Consider the following 24,551-nt stretch of genomic DNA (forward strand, 5'->3'; position numbering starts at 1 on the left):
CGTGGTCCTAGGAAGCTCATCTTGAGACAGGAACTTCAACCAGCAGTGATTGGTCGCTTGGATTTACTCCTGCTCCAGGAGCATAAGCTTTCAGTGGCTCATACCCGTAGCTGCGGGAAGATCCTCCCTGGACGCTCTCACACTTATTGGGAGCCCTCGATCGGTGCACAGGGGAGGAGTGACGGTGTCTGCACTTCCGTTTGCGAGTCGTTTGCCCAGGGAGTTTTTGGCCATGGTACGTTGATCCCAGGCTGTGCACTCATAGTTGCACGAAACGTACGTTTCGTGGGCAGAAACGGAAACGCCGTTTCATCAAGAAACGGCGTTTCGTTTTTCCTGTTTTCCCAGAAACCCTAAAAACAGGTTTTCTTCCAGAATTTCGCCGCCTTCGTCTTTCGCCGCCTCCCGCATCCTTTCAGCATCCTTCCTCCACTTCTTCAAGCTCTCTCCATCCCATCCTTTGCTCTTGGACCTACCCTCACCTCCATCCTTCTCTGAGCTCTCTCCATCCTCTTCATCTTTTGCTCCATCTTCTCCATCTTGCAAGCTGCAGCCTGCTCTCTTGACTCCATCCCTCTATCCTTCTTCTCTCCATCCTCTCTTTAATCTTACCTTCTACCTCTCCATCCTCCTCCTCTCCATTCTCCTTCACTTCTACCTCTCCATCCTCTCCATCCTCTTTTATCTCTATCTCTCCATCCTCCTTCTACAGTCTACCTCCCATCCTTTCTCACGAGTCACTTGTGACCTCTCCATCCTCCTTCTCACCTCTCCATCCTCCTCAATGCCGAGAGAGGCTTATTGGGTCCATGTCTCCCTCCTGGATAGTTATAAAGGAGGCGGTGGCTCCAAGAAGTGGAGATGCAACTATTGCGGCATAAGCAAGACAGGGTCTGTCACACGGGTGAAAGACCATCTAGCAGGTGTTCCCTGCAAGGATGTAGGACCTTGTGAGTTCATGCCTACTCCAGTGAAAGGTGGCCTAACAGAATGGAAGCGTGCACGTATGGCAGCCTTGGCTGCAAAAAGTGGAGGACAAGGGCTGCAAGATGAAGAAGAGGCTGCTGACACTGAGCCATTGGATGATGCCAGCACATTGGGTTCTGCAAAGAGAAGTAGACGGGCATCAACTACATCGAGCGCGGGTCCTAGTGCCACAAGAACACCCTTGCCACATGGATCAATTAGTGTGGATGCTAGTGCGGGGAAAAGAGGATCACTGCAAAGGTCTAGCATTCAAGCACGCTTGCAAAAGCAAGCAGTGAAGGAGGCCACTAGTGAGCTCACAAAGCTCTTGATGTGCAATACCCTTTCATGTGGCGAAGACTACACGATGGAGGAAGGCCATGAGAGCTGTAAGCCGCATTGGGTATGAATGGGAAGGGCCTACATATGAGGCCTTGCGGACAAGAGAGCTAAGAAGAGAGAGGGAATGTGTGGAAGACCAAATGAAGCCCTTGAAAGAGACTTGGAAAAAATATGGATGCACACTCTTATGCGATGGATGGTCAGATGCACGCAAGAGGAATGTGTACAATATTTTAGTGTCTTCTTGCAAGGGAACCATGTTCTTGAGAGCCATAGACGCTTCCACTGCAGGTACAGTGATTACAGGGCTGTATATTTGGGAGCATTTACGGGCAGCTATTATGGAGATAGGTGTTGAGTATGTGGTGCAGGTGGTGACAGATAATGGCAGCAATTGTGTGTCAATGGGTGCCATGTTAGAAGATGAGTTTCCTAAGATTGTGTGGACACCCTGTGCCTCACATTGCCTTGATCTTTTGATCGAGGACCTAGGGAAGATACCTTGGATTGATGCCATCTTCTCCACAGCCCGCAGTATCGTGAAGTTTGTCATGAAGAGACCCAAAGTCCTCAGCATCTATCGGGCTTACAGTGACCTTGAGCTATTGAAACCTCCAACCACAAGGTTTGCTTACATGTTCATAGTGGTGGAGAGGCTTGTGCGAGTGCGCCAGGGCTTGTTGCGCACGGTTGTGTCTCGGGAGTGGGGAGATTGGGATGATAGAGGCCAAGCAAAGTCTATTAAATTTTTTCGCATGATCATGGATGAGTCTTGGTGGAATCAGGCGGAGGCAATCAAATCGATTAATCCTATCTACACGGTGCTTCGCATCACAGACATGGAGGGAAGCACATTAGGGCTCTTGTACGAGTGCCCCGAACCTCGCCAAGTGAATGTAGACAAGGTGGACGTGGAGAAGATGGAGGTCATACCAGATATCCCACGGGAGGAGCTGGACATATACACCATGTTGTATGAGGAGCTGTCAGCACCAGCACACCACACACGATCATACACTCAACCATCTGGAGATGGTGCTAGTACTTCAGTTGCACCCGATGGTCCTGATCCTGATGTTGATGATTCTTCTTCAGACAGTGACACAGATGCCTCGAACTTATCTGAGGACGCAGAGGATGACGATGACGAGGAGTCCATGGATGATGCAGATGATCAGTAGTCTTGCTGTTTTTTTATATCATCCATGAGTGCTTTTATTTTGAGTCTTGCATGACTCATGAGTCATGAGTCATGAATCATGATCATGAAATTTGTGGACCATGAATCATGATCATCTATGGAGTCTGGACATTGAATACTTTCAAGTTTCAAGTTTCAAGTTTCAACTTGTGTGCTAAGTTTAAACTTTTAAGTACTTCAAACTTCTAAATTCTTGTAATGCCAAACTTGTTAGTCATGACTCATGATACATGTTGATTTCAGATTATTGAAGCATCATTCAAGAATTTAGAATCATAGAGGCATGAATCATGAATGATGCATTGATGCTTGAAGGCTGAAGCCTGAAGCTTCAGCCTTCAAGTATAGATAATTGTAATTTGTATTATGTATGATTTGCACTCTATTGATAATTATATTATGTATTAAAAATAAAATTTTATACATAAATTGTATCATATTGCCGTTTCTTCCGTTTCCATTTCGGCGGGGCCCGGAAACTCCGTTTCTTCCGTTTCCGTTTCTTCCATTTTCGTTTCGGTTGGTAACTATGCGTGCACTTTGGGTTGGCTTAGAGTTGGAGGGCTCCAAAATAGAAATCCTCAACATCTATGCACCCACAGACCTCCGATGCAGAGCCACCTTCTGGAGGACACTCACAGAGATTCTCCCAGACATGGATTCGTGGATTGTTGGAGGTGACTTCAACAATCTGGAGACCTTGGAGGACCAGCAGGGTAGAGGACCAGAGTTTACAGGTATAGCTCAAGCAGAGCAGTCCGCTTGGGACTCCTTTATCTTCGCGACAGGAGGTAGGGACAGCTGGAGAGACCCGTCCTTCCGTCGATGGCACGGGAGCTTGGAGTTCTCATGGGGCTTCCGCAGGGAAGGAGGCAGACTCCTGGAGAGACTGGACAGATTTTATGTCAGTGATTGGGCCATCAGCAGAGGTGGTCAGGTGGGTGTAGTGCCAGGGACGACACTCTCCGACCACGCGTCAGTGTTCTTATCACTAGACTCGGCAGCTCAGTCCCTTCCTCCCCGTTCGTGCAGGATTTCTGATTCCATCTTCTCTAGGGAGGAGGTGCGCAGTAGTATCGGTAGCCTTTGGGACAGAGATTGGGGCGAGTGCGTGGATCTGGTAGAGTCGGTGGCGCAGGCTCTGCAGGAGTCCAGTCAGATTTATCAGCTCGCAGCCCTTCAGGTTCGCCAGGAGTGGTGGGGGAGAGAGAGAGCTCTTCGTAGGGACCTCGCCTCCATTCAACGACTCCAACAGGCAGCTCCGGGTTCGGAGGAGCTTCGGATCCAGGCCCTTCGAGCCAGAGCCCTTCTTGAGGAGACTCTCCAGCGGCAGCCGGTGCGAAAATCAACTGGAACAAATGAGTTGGTTTTCTCACAAACCCTAGGGCATGCTCACAGTGGGGGAGGTTTTTGGGTTTCAGATGGATCCCGCGGGGGCAGACTGCTAGATATCTTGGCTTTCAGGTCGGCTTGGACATCACATCAGCTCAGCAATTTCTCCCGGTGCTAGATTCCATTCGGCGGAAGCTGGCTTTCTGGAGCACTGCTAAGCTCTCTCTTGCAGGTCGTGCTCTTGTAGTCAACCAGGTTCTCCTGGCCACAGCTTGGTATGTGGCCTCTTGTTGGTGCTTCTCGAGATCTTGCGTGGCACAGCTCAGGAGGATGGTCCGGAATTTCCTGTGGTCTGGGGGGATGGTCTCAGAGATACCAGAGCCAGGGTAGCCTGGCAGACAGTCATTCTTCCGCAGGCTGAGGGTGGCTTGGGAGTCATTGATCCTGAGCTTCAGAGTCAGGCCTTGTTGGGCAAGTTAGTTATCCGCGGTTTGACTCCGGGGGGCAAACGTGGAAGATGCTACTCAACAGGGGATCAGTTCTTACGTCCCGTGTCGAGGTGGAGCGTCGAGGTGGAGAGTGGCTACTGTCCCTCCGGTGGATCTTCACCTCTGCACCGCTTACTCACTCCCGCTCCTCGCTCATTCGTAGCCTTCTCACGGTTTGGAGGCGACTCCGTCTCAGTCTCCTCCACTCCCCTCCTAGCAGTCAGGAGGAGATCGACCGCTAGCCGCTCATCTGGAACGATTAGGTCAGAGATACCTTGGGCCTTCAGCCGGGGGAGAGGTCACATGTCCCGTGGGACGGCTGGATGCGGGGGCCAGCCCGGTCCCTTCGAGTTTGGAGGGACAGACACTTGGAGACCGTTGCTCTAGCAGCCGCAGCCGGAGGTGTCCGTGGAGCTCAGGCGAGACGCACAGAGATAGCGGTTGGTTAGTTTCACCCAAGATTCAGATCCTCATGCGTGGTGACGCCCGTTGGCTTGGACAGTTCACCCCCCGTGGCATCCCACTGGTGGTTGCAGGCCGGATGGACGACACCTCGGTATCCTTCTTCGCGGTTTTGGGGGACGGTCGACTCAGGAGAGAGGGTGTGCTCATCGACCCCCTTCTCTCGTGGCAGAGGGTTCGTGTCGTAGGCCTCGTGGGGAAGGTTTGGCGGATCGATCCTAGTATAGAGCAGGATCAGCTGCAGTTATGGCGACTCTGGCTTTGGGAGGGGCGGCGGGCCCTGTCAGAGCTTGATTGGGACCCAGGTGAGTGGAGATGGCCAGAGGTTGTGGCAGGCCAGGGGCCGACCCCTTTCTTCGCTTACAGCACGACATTGGGCAGGAGAGTTCTCGGGAGGATGCAGAGCCGCCCGCCCACCCAGCGGCCCAGTTGGTATGCTCAGGGTATCTCTAGGCTATTTTTGCAGGCCTTCTGGAAGGCCTTGTGGGAGAGTTGGCGGCCGCGGAAGATTTCCTACTTCCTCTGGCTACTCGCCCACAAGGGTCTTCCAGTGGGGAGCTGGTTGCGGCAGATTGGTCAGGATGGACTTTGTCAGATTTGTCATGAGGACGAGGAGTCACCAAAGCACTGCCTGTGGAGCTGCACTCGCGCACAGGAAGTGTGGAGGTGGACCTTCGGGATCCTTACTCGCGTAGTACCGGAGTTAGGTTTGATTACCTGGGGCGCGTTTTGCTGGTGCAGCACCACACTTGGCTATCATCAGTTGTTCGAGGCAGGCCCGCAAGACCCCATGTTCCTTATCACACAGGGGACTTGGGGGCCGCTTGAGGGCATCCCGCAGCACTTGGTAGAGGCGGACACAGGATCTCAGGAGAGGCAGCCAGTCTGGGAGATTATTAGCAGCATCGTCGGATGGCACATTTGGACCTCGCGCTGCACGCAGATCCTCGGTGGTACCTCTCTTTCGACTGCCCAGGTCATGGCCGACATCTGGAGCGAGATTATCCACACTCAGAGGCCAGTGGGACCAGATACAGGGGGATTCTCGGGCTGGCCGGGAGAAGCGGAGACGTTTCCTCCGAGATTGGGATACGCAGGGCCTCTTCTTCGAGCATACTTCTCAGGGCCTTCAGTGGCGCTATTCACCGCCTCTCTGGCTGTTTCTTCACACCCGCCTGATCCCTCCGTGAGAGAGAGCTTTTTGTTTCCACTTAGGGCTGCGTCCGATTTGTGAACACAGCCCCGTCAGCTGCAAAACTGACCCCATGTATCTTGTTTTTTCGAAGTAATATAATCAGCACTGTTGTTTCGGCAAAAAAAAAAGACTAGTACCACTAATCATCATCTACCACCTTAGAGAGGGATAGATCATGGAATATAGCAGATAAATCTTGCTCCTCAGGTCCAATAGATGTGGCAAAAATATTCGCGAGCTTGTTCAATGTCTCCTTGGTTGAACTATTGTGGTTAAGATGATGAAGCAGATTGTCAGCCTGCCTCAAACCAATAAACGCTAGTGCCTTCTCATTCTTGTCATCCCAAACTGGTCTTCACCATGAGGATGAGTGGGCAAACTGAGGTAAGGAATTTGCAGCACCAGATGAAGAACCAGCAAGTATGGCGGCTGGTCTAGGACTCCAAAACACAAAAGTAGACTCAACATATGCAAAAAGGGCAAAGATAGGTGGCTGGCGGTGCTCCAAATACCAACCCTAATCAAAACACAGCAAGAATATGCTCCGAAATGTAGAACTGAACTAGAAAAGGAGCCTTTGTGGTCGAGATAACTGCTCGAAATGCTGCAGGTGTGTAGGTGTTCCAAAGCACAACAGAAGGCCCGAAATCTGCAAAGCGGCTCACCAGGGCTCTTCAAAGTGCTGCAGCAGGTCACTGATGTAAAAATCGGCGGATGTAGATGTACTAGAGGCCAAGAAACAGGCCCGAAATGGCTCTGTTATAGGTGGTTATGCAGTAGCAGCTCAGAAATCCCTAGATAATGTTCCAAAAGATCCTCGAATGACCACACGTGCAGGAAACACCTTGAGAAGTGAGCCGACCAGCAAGCAGGGTGGCTACCAAGAGCCTAGATACAGCTCTAAGAGGGCTTAAATGAAGGCAGCTATGAAGACAGAAAGGAATGAAGAGGCGGCTGGCTATGGAGGAAGCAAAAACAGAAGCAAATGGCTGCAAGGAGGAGGCAGAATAGAGGCAAAATGAGCTAGCTGAGAGGAGGTGGCAGCATAGGCAAAATTAGGATTAGGGCTGAAAGGACGATGACGTGGCAGCGTAGGACTAACTTTGCTTTGATACCATGAAGGAAACATGGAGAGAGAGAGAGAGAGAGAGAGAGAGAGAGAGAGGCTAGGGAGAGAGGAAATGATACTCAAATGTAGACACCATGAAAGGCTTTCATTCATTCATGATCATCAATGAGACAAGTGAAGTACAAGCCTTTATGGGCTAGACACACACACTAGCACCAAGGACTCCCAAGATGACACGTGTCACTCACACATCAAACCACTACTAGAACTCCTAGTAAACACACCAAAACACACTCTTTGGCTATGATTTCTCCAACATTTCTATGAGAGTGGAAAAGTGCGGAAGCATGCAGTAGAGAGAGAGAGAGAGAGAGAGAGAGAGAGGCAAGTGCACTTGTGTATATAGTAGGGGGAGAACACCCAAATACAATGGAGAAATGCTGCTCCAAGTGATGAAATGAAGGGGAGTGGAGGAGCCCTATAAATAGGGCATAGGGGAAGGCTGACATAGCCACCTGGAGGGTTGACATCAGCCTATTGTCCAGTCGGTTGAGTTGGCTCAACCCCTACCCTCTATAGAAGGAGCTAGAGGGCACAGTGGGCACCCTAATGGCTAGCCCACAAGCCTCTCCATCTGGCATATGGGGCCCTGCCTCCACCCTAATGGCTAGCCCACAAGCCTCTCCATCTGGCATATGTGGCCCTGCCTCCAGTCCTATACCCTAGCTCTCTCCTCTCCCTAATCTAGCTTAACAGGGGGTGGGCACACCCACATAGAAGCCCTCTCTCTTGTATGAGATGCCAAATACTCTAACACCCTCTCTGTAGCTCCTGGTGGACAAATTATCTGAAGAAGTCGGCTCATAGACATGCCACCATGGACCCTCTAGGATGGAAATGTCCCAGGAGAAAGCTTCCAATAGCTTGGGCCCCCGAAGAAGTGCCACCTCGAACAACAAAGAAGTCGTATTCTCTTGTATTCCCAAGCCAGTCGCATTGAGTTTCCAATGGATTAATATGAACTGTGAACACACCACATCTAGTATCCAAGCAGTGAACCCATCACATACATGAACCCTTGATAATGAACTTGAGCTCCTTAATCCATAATCACTGTAACACCAAGCAATGAACCGTAAACGCATCTGGTCCATAGCTATACACTGTCACCTTGCCTGCCAGCATTTCAACTGATTAGGGCCAGAAGCAGCCCTCTCTCCCACCCACACACACTCTGTGGCTGTGACCCATGGGGGGAGGACACCTCAATGTCAGAAAGCTGTACTATCTTGCGGTCCTTGACAGTCCGTGCTACAGCTGCCTTGGAACCTCCTGAGTGGTCAGAATTGGATGACGAGTCCTGATCTTGAGACTTACCCTTGGACTTGCAGTCCCTTGCCAAATGGCCTCGTTTGCCACACTTGTAGCACTTGCTCCGGTTCTTCTTGGTCTTCTCCTGAGATGAGAGGGTTGCGTTGCCACCTGGATTGGCGTTGGTCACATTGCTAAGCTAAGAATTGTACCATTGTGGCCCCAAAAGAAGAATAACGAATGAAGGAAAGGTAAAACAGCTGGAGGGGAGGAGACTCCGTGCAACTTTACTGACACAAATGAAGTGGAGAGCTGATGTTGAAGTTGAGAAGGGATAGTTTTTCATGCTACTAGCTGAACCTCAGCAACCACACTTATGTGGTAAAGTTTACCTAGGATGGTTTTGAGGTTTGGGATCTTAGTGTACCTGCGGCTTCCTTACGTATTTAGGAATACGAAGACACAATTTCATATCATATTTTGAAAATGGATCGCATTATATATTGCTTGGCAAAGAGCGGTTCTTTAGATGGAACCTTGATATGGATTATGTTGGCCATGCCATTACTTTTTCTATGCGTGGTCAGCGTATTACTTTGGAGATTGACCTCAATGGCCTTGTGGCCAAATTTTGTAATCCACAGTTTTACAATAAAGACAAGCATCTAGTACTTCATGATGCTTCTACGAATTTATTTTTCTATAGCTCTCGTAGTCAATTCAATAATGATCCCGAATGTATTGCTCATGTTTGTTTCATCAAACATGATTTTATTTTTGTGTGTTAATGAAGCAAGTCATTTTGAAGATTCAGGTTTTAATATTAATAATAACGAGTATTGATGAACCCGTGCTTTGCATGGGCAAAGATGCATGACCATCCTCAACCACTCCCCATATGAAGGTGGATCTTTGATTCTTAAATTGCTAATCAATTCACCTTGCATACTTGGATTTCAATTGACCTTCTATCTCCTCCTTGCCCCTAAAGTTGCCTCTTGTCTTTCCACCTCCTCCCCCCTCCAAGCCTCCATCCAAGAGCTCCTTCTTTGTGACACGCGGCATGCTCTTCTCCTCCAACCTACCACGTGCCCTCTCCTTTTTTTTTGGGTGTCCTTGGTTAATAGGTTAAAGATTTGGAATTCTTGGAGAGCTCATTCCATGGATTTGGAATTTTATCTAGTGGACTCTAGATGTACTAATAGGATTGTGGACTCAATCCAAGGTATTATACTTGTTGTTAGAGCTTCACAACTTTATCATACGGCAATATCCAAAGTCTGTTAGCGTAATTTTTGGATGTATTTCCATCTGAGCTACTTTATGATCTTCCACCTCAGCGGATTGTGGACCATAAGATAGAGCAGCTTTTTGGAGGTTAGGTGTTTTAAGCAATCGTATAGATTGAGCCTCAAAGAAGAACATCAAATTGCTAGGCAATTTTCTGAATATATTCACATAAAATATATTCGTCCTAGTAAATCTCCTTGGGGAGCACGAATCATTTTGGTGGGTAAAAGGGATAATACGATGTACATCTCCTAGTAAATCTCCTTGGGGAGCACCAGTCATTTTTGGTGGGTAAAAAGGATAGTACCATGTGTATCTTTGTGGATTGTAAAGATCTCAATAAGGTAACCATGGAAAAATTACTATTTTTGCCTAGGATGATGACTCAGAGATCGCTTACATGGTTGACTAATGGTCTTAATAAGGTAATTATGAAAAATAACTACCTTTTGCCCAAGATGGACGGCTTGTAGATCACTTACATGGTGGAGCGATGTTCCCGTTGTTGGTTTGAGCATTTGCATAGCTACTTTCTCCTTTTATAGGCCTTGAAGGGCCCCAAAATAGGTCGACCCAGCAGCCCCAAATCAGCCGACCACCTGGCTGTACCAACTGACACAGCTTCCGAGCCACTAAATGACTCCGGATCTTCACCTTCCAGATAGGGTAATTTGTCCCATCCAGTTTCTCAGCTCTCCAAAGTTAGGGATGGGGGGAGGAGGAAGGGAGAGAAGGGGCTGAAGAGGCTTCTGGGATTCACATCTTTGCTGCTAAACCACACAGCACAGTCGAACAAACTCAACCTTCCCTAGACTCTGAACGCACCTGACTGAACCTGAGTCACCCTCCTTCTCGCAAGGGCATCGTCCTCCAGTCGTGGAAGTCGATTCCCAAGAGCTTCTGAATCAGGGTCGTCCTTCAGCAAGGTCCCTGCTTTCAGGCTCTCACACCTGTGAGCCTCCTACTTGGGCTCTGATACCATGTTTGAAATCAACCAACAGAGGGTACGCACAGTGGAAGACTGATAGAATAGCCCAGGAGCTCACACTGTGTGTGTGGGGAGTGGAATCACAAACTTCTTTACTTAATGTGCATCACATAGATGTGCAAATCAGGAATAGACAGTAGACATAGCCAGATATAGAATCCACCAAAAACAATATATTTCCGTCCAAAACTATGGACACAACAAAAGAGATAGATCCAGAGTCCCACCAATGATGTGGTCCTCTGATCTTACCAAAGATCCTTCTCTATCTGCTAGTGTCCTCTAGAACCCTGAGTCCGCGTGCTCCACCTCGAGCGTAGTAGACTCTGTCCAGAATGTTCTTCTCCACCTTACTGCCTGTGAATCAGCCTAGGTGGGCAGCACCTTGCTGAGCTAGATCTGGAGCTTTCCAACTCTCTTGGTCCTCCAAGAATAGGCTCCAAGTGTGCTGGTATGTGCTCCTCCTGCTGCTCCTGCTTTGCTGCTCCAGAAGATAATTTGTGAGGGCTGAATGGCCCCCTTTTATAGGCGCAAGGCCTGCTCCAAAAAACCGACCTGGTAGGTGAATATGGGCCGACCAGACTGCCGCCCCCTACCCGACTTTGCGGTCTGTAAACCAACTCCCAGGCAGCCCTTGATTGGCTGACGTGGGGTGGCTCTCTTGGGCTCCTGCCAGGCCCCAAGGGCAGCCCATATAGGGCCCTACCCTTGGGTTCTTCTAGGGCTGGATGGCTGGCTATCCAAGGCCCCCATCCCTGCCACATATGCCCTGATCTGCTGCAACCTTCGTAGCCACCTGTATGCCCTTTCTCAGTGCCTGATGCTGTCCATGTATCTGCCGCTCCAGGTCTCCCATGCAAACGCCTATCGGCCCTGCTCATGCTGCCAACTGTGTGCCTGTGCCAGCACCTTGTGCTGTTCTGTCGAGGATCTTTTGAAATTTGCAGGCCCATGACCCGCCCTTTGCAGGTGCCTTTTGTCCCGCCATGCTGCTCCTCTGTCAGCCCACTGGCCCTGCCTTGACAGCTGCCCACATGGCAGCATGTGTGCTGCCCATGTGGCAGCCTCTGCCCTTTGCGTGTGTGCTGCCCACATGGCAGCCTCTGCCCTTTGCTGTGTGCTGCCCACATGGCAGCCCATGTGCTGCCCATGTGGCAGCCCCATTCTCTGTCCATGCCTAGGTCTACCCCCCCATGCTCTCCTTATTTGGGGGCTCACAGATGGGGAGGTGACCATTCCAACAGACCGACCCTGGTCGACTGGTCAACGCTGACCGTTGACTAGGTCGGTCAAAAGTCAATGTTGGAAAAAAAGCCAACGCGTTGACTTTTGAACAAAAAGTCGAATCTGTGTTTTTCAACCTACGTTGTCTTCTGAGGCTTTTTGGTCGTATTTGATGGCGCTGCAGCATGCCATGAGCTGTGGATGCCCGTGACATCCCCTTCTGTTTGAAATTGACTTAGTGTTTGGAGAGAGCCACTTGGGATACTGAAGGGTGGAAATAGCCTGTGAAAAGGGCTTCTGCAACATCCGTATACTTACCTCATGTATCTTGATCTGATGGAATTGAATACTTGGCTCATGAATCTTGATTTGTCAGAACTGAATCCCAAGGTCTTTAGCTGACTTGTGGTAAGTATACTTGCTGTGGTGTAATGATCCAAGAAAATGCTTAATTTGATTCTTCTTTGTGCATATTGGTGATAGGGATGGAGGAAGATTTGTCATGAGGGAGACAACTTGGTCCTGTAGTGGTATTGTGTCCCGAGCCCTTTGAACTACGGAAATTAAAGGTCAAGGCAGAACACGTCTAAGCCAAGAAATGAACTTGGACCTATGGCCTTGGATATTGATATCCAAGCCTTGGTTATGATAATCTGGTCGAACTTCAAACTAGTGGCACCATCATGTCCCCAAGATGGTATCCGTTGCGTGCATAACTGTGTACCCACTTGAGATCTTCAAAGTGACTGAAGAGACCTCCATGTTGCTCTATATCTACTGCGTCAGGAGTGCGCCATTCAAGGCAATGGTATCCATTGGCGTAAGAGTCAACTGGGCCTTCTTCGTTGCTTTGGTGGAAATGAGGTTCTCTGAGCTTCCTGAATCTGCCAGGATAAGCACCTTTTGACCACCAATCTGGCCATAAAATTGAAACATGTTGGGAAACTAATGAGGCTCCCCTTTCTAGTGATCTTCAAGCTCCTCGATGACCACTGAGGTTGTCCCCATGGGTCTCAACGCAACTTGCTATTTAGATGGCTCTATGCAACTCGCTTTCTAGATGGCTCACCAAGCGCAGTAGCCCACCTTCTTGCTCCTCGACTTGCTCACTAGCTGTAGCTCTCAGATAGTAGAACGGCTCGCGTTGCAGGGCATATGAAATGGTGAGGGGTGGAAGATAAAGAGGCTGCGACCTACATACAAAGATTGGAAAAGCCATGCAAGTGTCGATGCAAGGTGGACACCCTACCCTTAACCTCAATGAAGCCACCATGATCTCAAGTCCATGGTTTTTTCAAGAAAATAGAGAATACGTGGAAAAACACACAACTTGTGACTAACTTGGAGATCAAATCCTAAAGCCTTATCTCTACGAGCTAGTGCTAATAAAGAAAATACCTTAGGCATGAGCTTGAGTGGGGAGTGACCCTAACCTCTACCCAAGTGGCTGAAATCCTAAAAAAACTCTCCAACACCTACGAACACTAAACAAAGAAAAAGCTCTCCCTAGAGCCATTAGACCCTTAGTGCAATATGAGAGACCTGATAGCCATCATTCATAGTTGTTGAATGAAGGTGGGAATGCTAAACGCTTCCAATTCTGAATTATTGGAACGTGAGTCATTTCACGTAGAATGCAAGAACTCCTAGTATGTTGGACGCTGAAATTGTGGACACGTGGCATGCTCTTTGCCTCCAAGCTAACATGTGTTTCTTGTCTTTTATTGTCCTCTCGGGTTAATATGTAAAAGATATTACTTAGAAGGTATTCTGTGGTCATTATGCCATATATTATGTTGGAAATTAAGGGTCTACAAACAAGAAAGATAGTTGCCATGATTCCAAGGTTGGTGTTTTTATTTTTAGAATATCAAGAGATTGCAAGCTTTGAGCTTGTAAAATGGCCATCCCTATTAAAGGAATAGTTGGGTTCTCACATGAAGTTTGAACGTGATGGCATCTCTAGTAACCTACGTTATTCGCAAAGCCAAATTTTGTTGTCGTAGTATAATCGAATCAAGAGGAAGTGCTTATACTCAAGGGGTTTTCTTTCATTTTGTCTAGTCAAATGGTTTTATTTAAAGTACGTGGGATATACCTACTTTGAATTTAAAGACTAAAGAAAAGAAAACAAAAGAAAGAGAAACCTTAGAGTTGGCAAAGAAATGAAAATCGAAGGTGCCTAGACGTCGTATTATCAAGAGTTTGTATGTAGTAAGGCCTTTAGCAGATGGCATCAAAACACAACCTTTGATAGTAGGATTGGGATTTGGATGAACCTCATGTGATGCATCTTCTTGAGGACAACCTTCTTAGGGGTGTTAATCACAAACTTTGATCCTATAGGCAAGCACAAGTGTTATGAGGCACTTGCCAATTGGTGTCAGTTAAGAATTGTATCCCTAACTAGGGGTGGGTGTGACACATTCAATCCCTAACCTTTTACTTATGGATGTTTCCACGAATGAACAACTGTATGCCCTTTCAATAGGATATTCGTGGTCTACAAACCCTCACAAGAGCCACAACTCTATGCAAGAGACACACTCTCTCATAATGGCAATTTAATGCATAGCCTCCCATAAAGCATCTCGCCTTTCATAAAGTGTACACACCTCTTCATGTATATTCCCTATGGGGTGCACCTCCTTTCAAAATTTACTGTTCATCCTCTACAAAGAAGCATCATGGTATGGATCTCTCATCTCATACATTATATTAAATACATACTTTTATTCTCTCCTGTGCAGTATCATTCCCCTCAACTTGCTGTAATGATAGTAGATTGCTAGGATTCCTTATCGTGATATCAAAGAAAATTTTTACTAGTTGTGATACTAGACACTATGCTAGAAGGCATCCATGCTAATGTGCATGGAAGAGATGGAGAGATGGCACATTTGTTTTGACACTTGTGCTACACACGACTTGCATAATGGTCTCACGATCCCTACACATCACCCCATGGCTTGAATGTGTGCACCTAGAATCTTGTCCCAGATCAATGGAGTGCAAGATTTCATTCAACAAATACACCCCTTCATGAAGAGAGACATCTCTTCTCAAGGAACATGCCCTATTGTGAAGGGACACGCTCAATTTTAGGGATGCACCAAATCATGAAGGGACACACACCTTCACATAAGGGACTTGTTTGTGAGAACATAGACCGTATGCCTAAAAGTCACCACCATCTAGAGGATAATGTATAGTGTCAACGTTAGACATACATTGTGTTTCACCATTGGGTTGGATAAGGCACGCCTACCTTACACATTCTAGGTTAATAGTTCCACTATCTTTAATCCTCTAATTGCGTAATCTTAATCAAATAACTCTACCAAATTATTGGGCCACTACCAAATATATTGTCTTTTCAAAAAAATTAGAAACTTCTAATTAAGACAAAAGAGAGTACAACTCAATTTAAGAAACAACACCTTATAGATTGCTATGCCTCAAGGATTCTAATCTTGGACGAGCCACCTCGTAATATCCAAAAGCACGTTGTCCCTTTGTTCCTTTCAAAGCTTCATATCATTAGAGCTTCTAGATATGTTCCCATCTCTTTCAGAAATAGTCTTCATTACATGTTCACTCATTTACTTCATGATAGTGCTCATATTTATGAGATTCCCATAGTTTTTAAGGAGGGAGAACTTAAATATCACTGAAGGCTCTTACGAATGATTGGTATAGGATGATCGCTATAATCCTTGTGAAGGAGAATACCATTTTTAAAAGGTGTGAGCTCAATGAATCAAGAGAGCTAAGAGATCATTCAATGGGTTTATTTAAGAGAAAAAGCCCCTAAAAGAGTCACACAAAAAGCACATACAACAAGTTGGATTGTGGACTTTAAGATAAGTCATGAGATACAAGAATATTGTGTTGTTTGACATTTTTTATATTTAAAAAAATATATTTAGCATGGTGGCTGTGAATTGCATAGTCATATGTAGGGACTAAAAGATAGTTAGTCAAGGCATGACAATTGAAGACTAGATATCGACATGGAAATCAAGACATGAATGTTGCATGACAATGAAGACATGAATGTTGCATGTAGTCGTGTGAAGATCGGAGCTAGAGGACCAAGGAAATCAAGACTAAGGCAATTAATCAAGAGTCATGTGATAAGGATGGTGGTGAATAATTATATTACTAAAATGGGTAACGATGCATATAGATTATGGGTGGCAATGATAAAGCTCAAACGACTAGTGAGCTTCATTGTAACGTGCAACGGTTATCTGATCGTTTATACATAGCAAGACCTTTAAACCTTTAGCGAGGCATCGTATTTATACACCACAGAGAGGGGCGAGAGAGAGAAAGGATAGAGTAATGGAGACGACAACCAATTGGGTCCCTGTACCCAGTGAGGGCTTCCTTTCCCAATATAGGAGAGAATTTCCTTTTAATTTGAAGTACTTCTAAATACAAATAAGACTCTTCAAGAGCGCATGAAACGCTACTCTAAAGAGACACTCTGACCTCGTGAACTAACCCAAAACCCGAGCAATAGACTAGCCACTGATCGAGGCCTCAATGCTGTCCACACGGGTGATGTAGACCACTCTGCAAGGCTAAAGATGTGGCTTGTGTTGTCCATAGGCAAGCAGAATTACTGCGTGAGTGAGAGAGGTGAACGGAAAGATGTAAGCACTGAGATATGGAGTTGAGAAACTGAGAGAAAGATGAGATTGGAGTGGAGAATGAGAGCTAAAAAGGAGCTGCTGTAAACTATAAAAGAAAACTACAAAGCTGATCAAGCATCCTGACTAGTTCTCGAGTGGGTAGAGTTATTTACGATCGATCCTAAGGTTAGAAGACTGACGCACATAGCTCGTGCCCAACTGTCCTTGGTTTGAGGGATCATAATGGGGTCACGACATACAGCAAAATCACATGAGTCCTTTTGACTAAGAGCATCGGCAACGGGGTTGTTCTTGCTAGGGACATACTCAATCATACCCCCAAACTGTTGAAAGACCTGACTCTTTGTTGCTGATCACTCCACTGTGAACTGTCTGAAGCCACTTAAGAGCTTGATGATTTGTCTTTATTGTGAAAGTCCGTCCATAAAGAAACAGCTTCTAGTGCTTTAATGCCTAAAGAATCCCGAGCGATTCCTTGTCATATACTGAATAGTTCTTCTCGGCGTCATTGAGCTTCCGAGTGTAGTAAGCAACGGGTCGATCTTTTGTTGTAAGACTGCCCCAATGGCTACTGCCATTGGTGATGACTAGGAAAGGATCATCCCACGATGCTATTTTCTTTACTAGCGGTGTGGTAGCCAATTGTTGTAAGTCATGGAAGGCCTCTAAAGCTCTATTTGTAACTGACACTTGGCGTGTTTTCACCCCCTTCAATAGATTTGTAAGAGGCACCGCACAAGTCGAGAATCAGTCCATATGAGAGCGATACGCCTGGCAAAGACCAACAAATGATCGGATCTCTTGAGTCGTCATGGGGATAGCCCAACTAGTGATAGCTTGAATCTTTTCGGAATCCAAGCAAATGCCATCTGCATTGATGATGTAACCCATATACTGAATCTCCATCAGCCCAAATTCACTCTTTTTGGCATTAAGGTAGAGCTGATTGTCGCGCAATAACTATAACACATTCCAAACATCCTTAATATACTGCTCTGATGTAGTTGAAAATATAAGAATATCATCTAAAAAGATGAATAGGCACACGTGAATATGCGGAGCAAAGACCCGTGACATCATCTTGTTGAACGTGGGTGGTGTGTTTTTGAGACCAAAGGGCATAACAACGAACTCGTAATGAGCTTGCTTCGTCCTGAAAGCTGTCTTTGGAATGTCAGCTTCAAAAATGCAGATTGATGGTAGCCACTTTTGACATCAATCTTTTTGCACCGTTGAGTCGCTCCAAAATGTACTCAATGCGGGGCATGGGAAATTTATTGCTTACTGTGAGCTTGTTGAGTGCCCTATACTCAACACATAAGCTTGCCGACTTGTCCTTTTTTTGTACGAATAGAATCGGAGCAGCGAAGATGATGGTCGTATAAAATCGTCGCGCAGTAATTGAGACAATTGTTGCGCTAACTCCCCCTCCATAGATTTGGAAAGACGATAAACTTGGAGGAGTGGAGTTTAGAATGAACTCAATACGATGGTCTTCCGGGTTGTGCGGTGGAAGCTGAGGTGGCAGATTGTCACAGAGCATGATATCTTGAAACTCTCGCAGTAGAGTGGCCATGGCTTGCCCCCATGGAGGAGCGGGTTAAGCTGGTAGCTGACATAGATCAATGCACACACTGCGCCCTTGCGGATCACTCGAGCTGCCTGAATATGAGAAATTGGCAGAATCCCTGGTATACTCAAGTCGCCTCGAATAATGGCTGGCTCAGGTAGACCATCTACAATAGTAAAGGTATTTGCCGCCAATCAAGAACCAATGAATGCTCACGAAACCATTGAATCCCAAGGATCATGTTGTGTCCCAAAAAGGTGTAATGATAAAATCCCATTAGAATGAGGCCTTCTTAATGGTGAAAGCAAACTGAGAGGCTTGATGTGTGATTTGTGTGTGTAACCCGAGTGTGAAGCCATCCACGGCAAGCTCATGAGGTACTAGAGTGCACCTCATCAGTGCACCCCATCTTTGCTAATCGTGGGAAAATAGCATCTTTTGAACTTCCCATATCAAAGAGAACAACAAATTGCTTCCCTTTAGCTGTGCCATATGCTCCAATAAGAGCCTTCTTCTGCTTTGTGAGGTCACCCTCCTTTTTACCTTCAAAGACCACCGCTAAAACGGTGTTCAAAGCAGATAAAACTGAATTGGTAAGTTGAAGCTGGTACTTGCAGGGTTGGAAGAGCCATCACAAAGGCGACGGTAGAAGCCGGTGCTTTTGCTGCCTTTGTGGCCAGCTGCTTTGGAAAATCTTTCTTTCCATGCTCGGCAATATGATGGCAATGGAAACATCGATATTCTTGGTGGTACTGCTTTTGTTCGTCGGGCGCTATAAGTAGCCTCTGGTAATACCCAATTTAGCTTTTTCGTCTGGAGTCATCTTGGGCTTGGACTCCTTTTTCTGACTTGAGGATTGACGGTCTTTTTTATGATATTGGTTGTCCTTTTGATCACCTTTACCCGCTAGGTTTGAGGACTGCTGTGGGGCTTTGGTATTCTTTTGGACTTGCTTGGGCTTTCCCCCATGCAGCATCATTTCTTGATTCTGAGTGAGGGTTAGTGCATGCTCATAGGTGAGTGGGTCAAAGTTCCATCCTAGGAAAAGAATGTTGGAACCCGTCATACTTGATGAAGTTTGGGGTGGACCGGGTTAGAGGACTAACCTTAGCTGATGTGGAGGCTAGTGTGACTGTTGAAACTGTTGTGCTCAAACTTTCCTACATAGTAGCTAACTTCTGTTTGTGCTGGAGCAGCATGGCCTCTCGGTCAAGACAAAGCTGTTGCTCAATTAGGGCCCTTTCTGAGCGTTGAATTGCCTCCTGATGTTTGCGTTCTTCACGCATAACCAAGAGCAGTTTTTTAAAATCTGAGACACCTTTGACTGCTTCAGGCCCCGACTCCATGTTTTCTTCAACCTGCAACCTGCTTCTTTTCTTCGTCCAATCTCTTTGTTTGACTTCCAGCTGCCAAGATTTTTTTTGGAGTTGAGCCAAGAGTAGTTGGTTCTGCTCTATAAGCTTTTGCATCATCTCTTCACGGCTTAGCAGAAGCGTACTTTGTTGAGGAACTTTGTCTTTTAAGATGTTGGACTCATCTCTCCTTTCCTATTTCACGGTGCTTGGATGTGTGATCTTTCCAGAGCTCAACACAACCATACACTCGCAGTAGTCAAGCTGGATTACAGACCGAAGCTCTGATACCAATGTAACATGCAATGGTTATTTGATCATTTAATCATAGCAAGACCTTCTTTAAACCTTTGGTGAGGCTCGTATTTATACACCGTAGAGATGGGAGAGAGAGAAATAAAGGATAGAGTAATGGAGACGATAACTGATTGGGTCCCTGTACCCACTGAGGGCCCCCTCCCCCAATATAGGGGAGAATTTGCTTTTAATTTGGAGAACTTTGGAATAGAAATAACACTCATCTCAAGATCGCATGAAACACTACGCTACTGCAAGGCTAAGGATGAGGCTTGTGCTATCCATGGGCATGTAGGGTTACTGCGCGAGTGAGAGAGGTGAACGGAAAGATGTAAGGATTGAGATATGGAGCTGAGAAACTGAGAGAAGACGGAGATGCGAAGTGGTGAAAGAGAGCTGAAAAGAAGGTGCTGTAAACTATAAAAGAAACCCACAAATGGTCCAAACGGAACTCAAACCTCCCTCCGTTTGTTGCTCCAAATCTTGGCTAGAGTGTTGCATGAACACCCTCCAAAGATGGTCGATCTAAATTGCTAAGGATCTGCTACTGTTCAGGGCTAGATTTGGGGTGCACAGGGGCTGCTCTTAGGGCAGGAGGGGAGCTGCACTGAAGCCGGAGGAGAGGCTCAAGATTGAATGCATGAAAAGGCTCCAAGTAGTCCTTTATATGAGGCTGGTTAGACTGTCCAATCACCCTTTGACTAGTTAGCTTTTGATTGGTCAGCCTTTGACTTTGAAAAGTCAACCTTTGACCAATCAACTGTTGACCGAGCAACCTTTGATCGGGAAACCTTTGACGAGTCAACCTCTGACTGGGTAGCCTTTGACCAAGTAGCCTTTGACCAATCAACCCTTTGATCGAGCAGCCTTTGACCTGTCAACCTTTGATCGGGCAACCTTTGACCAGTCTACCTTTGCTAGCTGCGTAAATCTGGCCTTTAAGAATACCTCCTAACTACTAACTTAGGCTGAACCTACCTATCCTAAATAGTTCTCCAGTGGGTACAAGTTATTTACGACTGATCCTAAGCCTAGGAGACTAACCTACGTAGCTCGTGCCTGATTGTCCCTGAACGGAGGGATCACGGCATACGACAAAGTCATCTATAAATGGATCGACTAAGCACTTGTCAATGTAGCCAGTGTGTCGCAATGCACCCAAGTGCAGGGGTGCATGTGATATTCATGTGGCACATACGGCTACCATCACCCAATACCTTCGTTTTTGGAACAGAAGTGTGGTGCTTTTGCGTTTATATGAGATTTTCTATCTATTTATGGAATATATAAGGCTTAAAGGAAGCACGTGGCATGTTGAAAGAAAAATAGTTCATGGTACTTTTAGGGGCCCATATCTTCTTGATTTAGGACCAAAGTTGAGTGCAAAATCAAGTTTGTTGGAGTTAATTAGACAATGCTTAAAGAATGTTTTGATGACTTTTGAGGTTCATTGATATTGATGATTCCAAAGATAGTTATTGATAAATATTTTTCATCTAAGTGTTATTTTGGCTCAAAATAAAATTAATCTCAACATACAAGTCTTCTAGTATAGTGTGGTAATCTCCAAAGTGTAATATAAAAACATGGTATAGGTCATGTAATTGGGAGATTTGGATGAAGGATCTCGTTACAATTAAGTTTTGCCAGCATGTTTGTGAAGGTAAGAAGAAATCAATCAGAGTTGACATCACAGAACAAGCGGATTGAAAAGAATGATTGCTCAATCTTTCCATATTGGGAAGTTAATATTCTTCAGCTAGAAGCGTGAGTCAAGCATCTTGGGCATGGAGAAGATGAAATTATATTTTTATCTTATTAATGAATGCACAAGGTTTGCAAATAATTTATGTTTCCTCCAACAAATGGAAGACGATGAGACGCTTTCTAGTACTTGATGGATATTGATGACATGATACTAATCTTGAGATGATTAATCTTATAGCTTGAGACCTACCTAAGTTTGCGGAATGACTAATTTGATTTTTGATGCATTAAGTGTACATATTTTTATTGAAGAACAATATTGACTCTGATAACAGAATGAAATATTAACAACAAGGCTTTTACAATTATAGCTAAAGGCAAGTTCGGTTTTAAGAAAAAAGGACAGTCTTTTTAATGCCAATCAAATCTAGTAAAGATATTATACCAAACATGATAACTATAGAGAAAAAAAGCAATGTAATTACATCCATTGTGGGGAATTCCTCATAATGAAGGAGATGCCAATCATTATGATGGATTGAGGGAAATATTCAAGAAGTCTCTAAATAGACTATTTCAATTCAACTATTTCAAAGAAAAACGTATCTCAAAGTTTCTATATAGACTGTTTCGAAGTAATTTCAACAAAAGGTTTCTAAGTAGACTAGATGAAAGGAATTCGATTTTATTAGAAGATGATGTTGATGGTTCATATATGACAAAGCATTTAGGTGCATGAATAGTTGATTTTGGTGCAACACAACACTTGTTTAGAAATAAAGATCGATTTTCATCTCTTGAGAAAAGTTACTTTTGAAATAATTCTCTATTACCATTGAAGGTAATGATACCATATTATGGGTTGTAAAGAGCTATGGCTATTGATTCTTCATAACTTGAAGAATTCATTTTGGAATTGTTCGGACAAGGAATATCGACATAGAGAGCAATGTAAGGGCAAACAATTCTCTTTGAATTAGATATTGTCGAAGAACTTGCATCATATGTAGGCTCATCTTCTTTTGAATAGTCAGAGGTAGTGTAACAAATAGTACATTTGTATTTTAACACATGGTGAATAGTCCAAGGAAGTGTAACAAGAGGGCACAGTCCTTGCCTGATGGCACTGCCCCTTTGTCTACCCACATACTACAAAGCCTCACCATGTGGATGAGTAGAACTCCTTGTAGATTGCCTCTTCTTTCGTTTTCAAAGGGTAACAAAAATAGGAAGTTCCTAGTAGCTAGAGCCTTGCTTCTAACGGGGCAGTGTTAACAAATAGTACATTATGTAAATTAACACATAGCATTCACTTGAGTTACCTAAAGAAAAGAATGGGATTTGGTTGCAAGTAGGTACACTAAAGTAGACAGGACAATTGATAGGCCAATTACGTTGATGGTTTGATTCTTACAAGAAATGAAGTAATGATGGTTGGACGAAAAAGATTGCATTTCAGAAGATCAAGGTTTAATCTTTCTTTTGCAACAATGACTATGTACTTTCCATACAAATGGTAAATTTAATGTAATTTTGAGATGATAGATTGAATTACACTTGCTCTAGAAGTATTGCACCACACATCATTGATATTTTTATTAGAAGAAAAGAACAATTATGGTATGCTTAAGCGTTATAATATGAACAATGTAAGGACCTTTTGATATGTGTAGTTCGAGGAGGAAAGTTTAAGGCTCAATATCTTTTGATTCAATTTATAGAATTGCTATTAGGCAATTAGTACACTTAATTTATTTGATGAATAAATCTTAGATATCAGTTTTAAATAAGTTGAATGAGTATTTTTGTTCAAATCTAATGAATCACATTGGCATTTATGAGGCAACATCTCCAATAGTAAAGAATCATTCAAATTACTTGCTACATACTCTATAGCCATTCAATATGTATGTTGTCTATTAAAAAAACCCCTTTTGATAATTTCTTGTGCTATCTTACATATTCCTTAGTGGGACCCCATCTCAGTGACTTGGGAGATTCTAGCTGAACTTTAAGTTGGGATTCTTGGGGTCCCCAACCAAGAATTTTAGAGAATATTCCCATACCCTTCTCCAATTGTTGCCATAGGATGCTTTTGAAGGATATGCCTATCATGGCATGCTTTTCTTGTTCTTTGGATCACTTTTTGTTACGAGGCAGCTTTTTGTTACTAAGATTATATGTACTTAATCTGAGTAGGTTGAGTGGCTTGCTTGAAAGAACCCATAAGATTGACACTCCAATGTTGAAATTCCTCCCATATGCAACTTGTGTATAGAGACGTAAGATTGTCATGGTAGGGGTTGAGTGGCTTGCTTGAAAGGCCCCCTAAGATTGAGCCTGCAACGTTGAAATTCCTTCCATGTCCAACTTGATTATAGGGACACAATATCTAAAGGTAGGGATTGATTCATTCATTAGCAAACATCACATTGTTGATAATAATTGATAGAATCTAGGAGTAGGATAACCTACATAATCCCACTTGCATCATGTTCTAGGCAATTACCTTGGCTCTAAAATTTCATGTTGGTACACCTGAGCATGCTTCCTCTAAGACTGAGTGCCTCTCATGAGCCAATGTGTATCATCTGAGCACTCAATTGCTGCTTTTTTTATATAGTTTCCCAACTATTAAAGTGTAATTGTAGGCCTTGAGTGCAAGTTTCCTCTACTGATCATGGGGCATATCCTTGAGAAATATAGTTTTGACGGTTCTTATGAGGTTGACTCCTCATGCTTGGCACCTACTACACACAAAACTAACAATGCATCTAGTAAGCCCATCAATACACCTTTCGTAGTGTTTCCTGATGGCACTTAGTCTCCCTTATAGGGGGATTTCATTGGTCTATGGTGGTATGACCAAAGAAACTGAGCTCTTGAAGTAAGAGAATCCATCTCATAGTCATCCTTCAATGAATTTTCCTGATGAGATCTAGTAAACATTGTTAATTCACAAGGAAAATAAAGGAGCTCCCAAGTTGTGCCTAAAGAATTGAATGCTATAGAGGTACCAAGGGCTTTTTGATTTGTTGCACTGTTACTTTACCCTTAGTTTGTACCAAAATTATTTTGTCGAAAAGCCTAAAGCAT

The 24,551-nt window shown here is 45.0% G+C and overlaps 1 protein-coding gene across 4 annotated transcripts in view; it reads left to right on the forward strand.

Moving 5' to 3' along the window:
• The window catches only part of AUG1 (HAUS augmin-like complex subunit), a 31,571-nt gene extending 9,883 nt beyond the window's left edge, over positions 1–21,688 (forward strand). The window contains exon 7 of one of the 4 annotated variants that reach the window (XM_087384906.1): positions 21,344–21,688. The gene's annotated coding sequence lies outside the window, so the exon portion shown is untranslated. Of the gene's footprint in view, positions 1–12,351; positions 12,371–21,343 lie in introns of those variants that run through there. The other 3 variants (XM_087384907.1, XM_087384908.1, XM_087384909.1) reach the window with 3 other exon arrangements.
• The last annotated feature ends 2,863 nt before the right edge of the window (positions 21,689–24,551 follow it).

The sequence above is a fragment of the Dipteris shenzhenensis genome, chromosome 14, assembly GCF_047967505.1.
Source record: "Dipteris shenzhenensis isolate YYH24624 ecotype China chromosome 14, Dip_SZ_1.0, whole genome shotgun sequence".
In the NCBI taxonomy this organism is placed as follows: domain Eukaryota; kingdom Viridiplantae; phylum Streptophyta; class Polypodiopsida; order Gleicheniales; family Dipteridaceae; genus Dipteris; species Dipteris shenzhenensis.